Source organism: Theropithecus gelada, chromosome 2 (genome assembly GCF_003255815.1).
Source record: "Theropithecus gelada isolate Dixy chromosome 2, Tgel_1.0, whole genome shotgun sequence".
Lineage (NCBI taxonomy): Eukaryota > Metazoa > Chordata > Mammalia > Primates > Cercopithecidae > Theropithecus > Theropithecus gelada.
Genome location: NC_037669.1, coordinates 41,573,612 through 41,581,286, shown reverse-complemented (window position 1 = coordinate 41,581,286; position 7,675 = coordinate 41,573,612). Strand labels below are relative to the sequence as shown.

Below are 7,675 nucleotides of genomic sequence, written 5' to 3'. Positions count from 1 at the left end.
TCTTAACAGTGCCTTTGCAGAGCAGAAGTTTTCCATTTTAATCAAGTCCAACTTATTACGTTTCCCCCACCCCCATTGGATCATACTTTTGGTGTTGTATCTGAAAAGCCATCACCAAATTCAAAGTCACCTAGAGTCAAGTTATCCTATAGATGTTTTATGGTTTTAAATTTTATATTTACATCTTAAGATCCATTTTGAGTTAATTTTTATCAAAGGTATAAGGTGTGTGTCATTTTTTGCATGTGGATTTCCAGTTGTTCTAGCACCATGTATTGAAAAGACTCTTTTCTCCATTGAATCGCCTTTGCTCCTTTGTCAAAGATCAGTTGTCTACAGTTACGTGGATCTATTTTGGGGCTCTCCATTCTGTCCCATTGGTCTATTTGTCTATTTGTTTGCCAATACCATACTGTCTTGTTTACTGTAGCTTTTTAGTAAGTCTTGAAGTTGGGTAATGTCAGTCCACAAACTTCGTTCTTCTTGAGATTATTCTGGGTCTTTTACTTTTTCATATAAAATTCAGAATTAATTTGTTGATATCCACAAAATAATGCGCTAAGATTTTGATTGAGATCTTATTGAATCTACAGATAAAGTTGGGAAGAATTGACATCGTAACAATACTGATGCTTTCTGAGAATATTTCTCAATTTATTTAGATTTTAATTTTTTTAATCAGAGGTTTGCTAGTTTCCTTCACATAAAGCCTGTGCATATTTTGTTAGATTTATGTCTAAGTATTTATTTTCCCTTTATTTTTTGAGGGTAATGTAAATGGTATTGTGTTTTTAATTTCAAATTCCAACTGTTCTTTGCTGGTGTTAGGAAAGCAATTGACCTTTTACCCGGTAGTCTTGCTAAAATTGCCTATTAATTCCAGGAGGTTTTTGTTTATTCTTAGGTATTTTTTACATAAAAAATCATGTCATCTACAAAGACAGTTTTATTTATTACTTTCTAGTATGAATATCTTTTATTTCCCTTTCTTATCTTACATTAGGTAGGTTTAGTATAATGTCACATAGGAGTAGTGAGAGGGGACATCCTTGCCTTTTCCCTGATCTTAGAGGGAAAGCATCTAGTTTCTCACCATTAAGATTTTGCAATACTTTTCTATCAAGTTGAGTAAATATCCTTCTATTGCTAGTTTTCTGAGTTTGGCTTTTTTTTTTTTAATCATGAATGGGTGTTGATTTTTTTTTCTTCTTCCGCCACCTTCCCTCCTTCTTCTTTCCCCACCTTCTTTCCTCAGCTTCTTTTCCCTATCCCCACCTTCCCTCTTCTTCTTCCCCCAGCTTCCCTCTTCTTCTTCCCCTACCTTCCTTCTTCTTCCCCACCATCCCTCTTTTTCTTTCCCCACCTTCCCTCTTCTTCTTTCCCCACTTTCTTTCCTCACCTTCCCTCTTCTTTCTTTCGCATCTCCCTTCTTTTCCCCCACCATCCCTCTTCTTCTTTCCTTACCTTCCCTCTTCTTCTTGTGAAAATTTTTTTCTTCATTGATTGATGTGATCATGTGATTGTATGTTTTTGCATATAATTGATATGTCTCAAAGTTATATTTTTCGAGACAATTTCTTATTTCTCTAAGATTTTAAGATTTATTCATATAGAATTATATGTTGGATATTTTATTTATTTAACAAATATTTATTGAGTATATACTATGCTGAAGATATATTAGGTATGGAAGATACCTTAATAAATAAGGCTGCATGAAAGTTTTGGAATAAGTTTGCATTTGGTATAGGGTAAGGTAAGAGGATGATGGGGAAAGAACTGAAAAAGGGTAGAGGGAATTGGGCAACAGTAAATCACAGAGAATGTGACATTTCTTGTCTTTCAACTTTTCCTCCCTGTACTTGCAGTTAGGGAAATGGTCACTCTCTAAGGGACATCTGAATGACTCCACAATTCTGTGATTTCTGCAGTCTGTAACTGCTCTGGAGCTTAGAGTCATATCCAAACTCCTTAGCATAAAATGGCACAATTTTATGACCTACTCTTTGCCTATTCGTTCAGTCATGTCACTTATGTCAAATTGCCCAAATGGTTCATGCACATGCTGCTCCCTCTACCTCCACTATTCTGTACCCTCTTTTTTGCTGGGGCAACTCCTAATTATCTTTTATTATCTTGATCACCCTCTCAGAGCCTAAATTGCTTCCATTAGGTTGCATTCTAAATTATTTCCAGTCCTTCAGTGAACTTAGAAATAATATCAGTTTCGTTCTTTAACTTTTCCACCTCATTTTCTTCCTTCGTGCCCCTAGTGTTCACTATAATTCTCACCATAATGTGCTCACCCAATAATAGAAGGTAGAGCCATAAGAAGACTTACTAGACAGACAAAATTCTAATCTCTTCTCCCATAAGAAAGTTTTATTCTGTTAAAACTGAAAGATAAATTCTAAGGTTGAATGTGAAAATAGGTATGTAGAAAGGTAAATTTTGTGTAAGGGAGTACAATAGGACTCTCAGTGATGGTTTCTATTTTCTCTAAAGTAGAAGCAAGTTCATCTGCTGGGAGTGTGAGGTGTAGATATGGGGTTGGGACTTAAAGAGGATGTTAAAGGTTTGAATAATTGTGGCAAATGGGAGAGGAAGCTGAAGACAAGAAGGATTTGGGAGTGTGCTGAAGATGGAGTTCAGCTGGAAACTGAATGTGTAGTGGTCAGGACATTGATGTCATTATTGTCCTGATGTCTCCTGCAGCATTTTGCTCCCCAAAGGTAGGAGTAGAGACCAATAGTTGGACTGATGCAGGTTTAGGACTTTGCTGGGTGGATACAATGAGGGATATAAGAATATGACGTATTCATAAAGTGCTGCAGCATTGACGTTGAATAGCCACTTCAAATTCTGTCTCTGCCCCTCACCATGGGACCTTGTGCAAATTATTTAACCTTCTGAAGTCTTATTGCCTTGCATTTAAAATAAGGATAATCACATATACTTTATTAATTTAATAGATATTGAGTGCCCTGCTCTATACTTTTCTGGGACCTGGAGATAAAGCTGAGATCAAAATTACTACCTTCCTGGAGCTTATAATCTAATGAGAAGATACAAGATAAATGAGTAAAATATATAATCTGTTAGATGGCAAAATGCTTAGGGGGAAAAAGAAGCAAAGAAGTATAGTGCATGCAGCAATTTTATTTATGTTTGTATTGATACATATTTGTACATATTTATGGGGTGTGGTAGTTTCATATATGCATACAATGTGTAATAATCAAATCAGGGTGTTTAGGGTATCTATCACCTCGAACAGTTATCATTTCTTTGTGTTGGGAACATTTCTAATCTTCTCTTCTAGTTATTTTTATATATATATATATTAACTATAGTCACTCTACTGTGCTATCAAACACTTGAACTTATTCCTTATATGTTTGTACTCATTAACCAATCTCTTCCCTGCCTCCCCCAACTCCACCTTCCCAGGCTCTGGTACTTATCTCTGCTCCATGAGATCAACTTTTTAAGCTCCCACATGAGTGAGACGATGGGATATTTGTCTTTCTGTGCCAAACTTATTTCACTTAGCATAATGACCTCCAGTTCCGTAAGATGGGCAGCCAGGAAAGGCCTTACTGAACTGATGTTTGAATTGCGAAGTTATGTAATCATTAAGATGAGTATACATACAATAGGCCAGCTGAGTGCACGGTAAGATTCAATAAATTCAAACTAACATTATTCTTATTGCCTAGAGAGTGCCTGAAATGACAGGTCACTGGGAGTTGGCTACTTTCCCTCCCTTTCCTTGGGGTTTAAGGAGAGCATGCATGATTTCAGTCTTTTGCTGGAGCGCTTCACTGACACCCATTGCAGAGCCTGAGCCCTCAACTCTCAATCTTTGCTTAGGTCCTGGCTCAGGCTCCACTTTGTAAGAGGCACCTTTCTAGTAGTCACTACTCTCTCTCTCACAATCATGTCCTTACAGACATCGCTGATCCTCTTTCATACTGACACCGGGTTCTAGTTCGAGTTTCATCAATAAGTCGCTGTTTGACTTTGGGCAAGTTACTTCTGTGGTTAATTATTTTTCATCAACAAAATCAAAAGGTCATATTAGACGAAGAACTAAGAGGCTCCAGTATTTTTTGACTCTAAGAGTCCCATATCCCCGACTCCCTTCTCACAGCTCATTCAACAATCCTAATGGCAGGGGGTGCCCGCAGTCTCAAGTCTCTACGGAAGCCCAAGCCGCAGTCTCGGTCAGTCACAGCCGACTAAGCGGAGGAATTAGACAAAACCAGCATAACCACCTCACACTGAGAACACCTGACCTTTCCCAGAACACCCGCCCACTCGGCATTTCCTGTCCCTCCCCAGATCTTCTTCCGGGGCACCTACTCGCGTCTAATCACGCCCCTCATTCACTCTTTAGGGTCCATTGGCTGTTTCTTTGAGGAAGCGGGGCATCTTCTGTCGTTGATTGGTTTCCGTCATTGTTGATAGGTTGGTAACAAACAAGGCGTGCCTGGTCTCCCTGGTAACCCACTGCCGATAGTCCTGATTGGTCGGTGTCTTAATCCCATCTTCCGTCCCAACTGCTAGTGGCTGAGTCCCTGGCGGGGCGCGGCGGTGGAAGGTGTTGCGTACGGGGTTCCCGAGCTGACGTGGCTTGAATTGGGAGGGGGGCAGCTGAAGCCTCAGGCGGCAGCGCTTCTAGGTGAGTGGGGGACGCTCCCCAACTCTTCCCTCTGCGAGTCCAATAACAGTCACCCCCGCCAGAGGGGTCGCGGGAGCTGCCCAAGCAGCTACACTGGAGTCCCCTCCTCGCCCCGCCTCTCCCGGATTCAGTCCTGGATCCGGCCCTTCACCCGCCTCCTTCACCTACCAGGCCTCGTTCTAGTAGCCCACAAGCCTCTCGGCCCCACGGGAGGGCTTTCGGGGTCGCCCTGCGCAGACTTGGACCACTTGCTCACGGTCTGTCCCCTCCCCGGCACGTTTCTCCCCTGCGAGCGACGGGGAAAAGCGCCCAGGTCAGTCCTATCCGCACGGCCTTGTTCCTGGAGCGGCCTGCCTAAGTCGGCCTCGGTACGCAGCCGCTGACGTCGGAAAGAACCTGCCGGGCCCCTGTGCTCAGGCCCTAAACAAACTTAGTGTCCCGAAGGGGAGGCGGGACCAAAAGAAATCAAAGGTCTTGAGGGCGGAGATCACAGAATCATTGGCGATATTAATGCAAACGGAGGCCTGTCCAGTGATCCTGCTAATGCTAATGGGTTACTGGAAAGATGAGAAGAGAGGAAAGATCCCAACGATCCCGTCAACACGAAAATCCCAGGAATCAGAGGTGGGCAGGCTGTTAGAGAAACTTCCCACTATGTCACCTGCTTTCCTGTGGATCTCTGAGATTGTTGAATCAATCTATGAGAGACTCCTTTTGTCTTGCCTGAACTGGTACATCTCTAGCACTCTCCCAGATTTTTATCTCATTTAAATATTAATCTTTCCTTCCTTAAAACTTTCCTCGAGAACCTCGAGGAGAGTTCTCGAGGAAAAATAACTTGGTTTGATGGTGTGGAGTGTGTTTAATCTGCACAACCGGAGTGTGAAAGGGAGGGTGAGTCCCTTGAGGAATGAGGAATATATTTGTCTGACTTATTTAAAGAGCTCCAGTTGGTCTGCGGGGAGCGGACACTTTGAGAGTGGGACAGGGATATTTAAAATCATGAATAAGTACTTTCAGTTTTTGAGATAGTTGGAAGCTGGCCGAGCACTTAAAGGACCTTCTTACAGTTCTGTGCAAGATGCAGGCAAGTGGAGGGCTTTTTACAGAAGGGCCGGAGGCCTTTCCAAAAGCGTGAATTTATAAGATTTAGATGGCCAGAATGGTTATGAAGGGGCAAACTCAGGAAATATTCTATTGGAAAAATGGCAGGATTTGGTTTTGTAATGGATGCAGGAAAAAGTTGAAGAGTACTCCAAAGTTGCAGGCATTGTACATTAACTGCTTCATAGCTTTTACTTTTCATCGCTTGACCACAGAATGACCATTTAATGTTTTTCTCTTCACTGCATTAATTTTTTTTACAACCACAGTAGCTTCCAAACCTTTTTAATTGCACTCCCTATCAGTAAAACATTTTTGAGCATGCATCTCCCCAAATATTGTATATTTAATTATTCATAGTGTATGACTACCACTGTAAATATGTTGTGTATAATATGAAATATGCAAAAGTATAAACTTAAAAGAATGAAATTTTTAAAAAGCCTTGTCCACCCTTTGGGACCTCCCAGTCCAATTTGACAATCACGTAAAGATGCTTCCTTGTTTTTCAAGAAGGTCGTTGGCATTTCTGGCATCCAGACTCTGGAATGCAGCCTTTCTTAAAAATAATCTTTAGAAGATTTTTTTCAACCTTCTGCTTGAGATTTATAGGCCCCCTTTCTTTTTCTCCCTTTGATTAATGGATTAATTAAAGGGATGTTGACTTTATCCTTGTTTATAAAATAAATCATTCATTAATTTCTCTAGGTTAACTACTATTAGGAATACCACTGATCATTACATACCAGTCTGTGGTTAGAAACCATTATGTAAAAGGAGACTAGGCTCTATGTTGCTGTATTTTTAATTAAGCTATTTTAAAATCAGCTACATGCTTTTGATAAAAGGAAATTTAATACAGAAGGATACAATGTAAAAAGAAAAGTCTTTTTCTTTTCTATCCACTGATCTACCCATCTCCATTCCCCACTTCCCAGAAGTAAGCACTGTAAATAATTTCTTGGTTATATTTAAGAAATTTTCTGATCATAATAAAGCACATGATAATATATACCCGCTTCTGTCTTTCCCACAAGTGGAATGCTAATACACATGCTATTCTACGTCTTTCTTTTGTCCTTTCATACTGTGTATTAGGCACTTTCAATATCCATGGGTATAAAACTGCCTCATCCTTTTAGATGGCTACATGGCAGTCCTTTGTAAAAATATAAAAATTATATTTAGCCTGTCCCCATTGATGGACATTTAGATTTTCAGTCATTAACCATCAAAACACTGCCGTAGTGAACATCCATGTATATATATCCTAGGTCCCTTGTGTGAACCTGTCTGTAGTTTAAACAATATGGAATTATTTGGGGCCATATTACTATGAATCATTTTAGTTTACGTACTGCTTAAAAAAAAAAAAGTACTTACCTAACTATTAACATAATGCCCTTGTCCCCTCGTTCTGTTTTCAACCTGAGTGAAGAATATTGGGTAATGAGATTATTCAGAAAATAAAATTTTTTCTGTGTGTCTTCACCCATCAAGAAGCTTTGTCAAACTATGTGACTGGGGAAATTACTTAACATCCTTCTGCCTTAGTTTACTCACCTTAAAACTGGGAATATTGACAGTACTCCCTCTTGCATTTGTTTTAGGGATAAAGTGAGTTAAGCCAGGCGCAGTGGCTCAAGCCTATAATCCCAGCACTTTGGGAGGCAAAGGCGGGTGGATCACTTGAGGTCAGGAGTTTGAGACCAGCCTGGCCAACATGGTGAAACCCCCCTCTCTACTAAAAATACAAAAAGTTAGCCAGGCGTAGCAGCGGGTACCAGTAATCCCAGCTACTCGGGAGGCTGAGGCAGGAGAATCGCTTGAACCCGGGAGATGGAGATTGCAGAGAGATCGTGCTCTGCACTCCAGCCTGGGTGACAA

At 40.6% G+C, this 7,675-nt stretch overlaps 1 protein-coding gene across 6 annotated transcripts in view; it reads left to right on the top strand.

The window, feature by feature from the left end:
* Positions 1-3,145: 3,145 nt before the first annotated feature.
* Positions 3,146-7,675, top strand: part of GOLGB1 (golgin B1) — a 98,365-nt gene continuing 93,835 nt past the window's right edge. For 4 of the 6 annotated variants that reach the window (XM_025375076.1, XM_025375080.1, XM_025375082.1 and 1 more), the window contains exon 1: positions 3,146-4,684. The gene's annotated coding sequence lies outside the window, so the exon portion shown is untranslated. Of the gene's footprint in view, positions 5,309-7,675 lie in introns of all 6 variants that reach the window. The other 2 variants (XM_025375077.1, XM_025375079.1) reach the window with 2 other exon arrangements.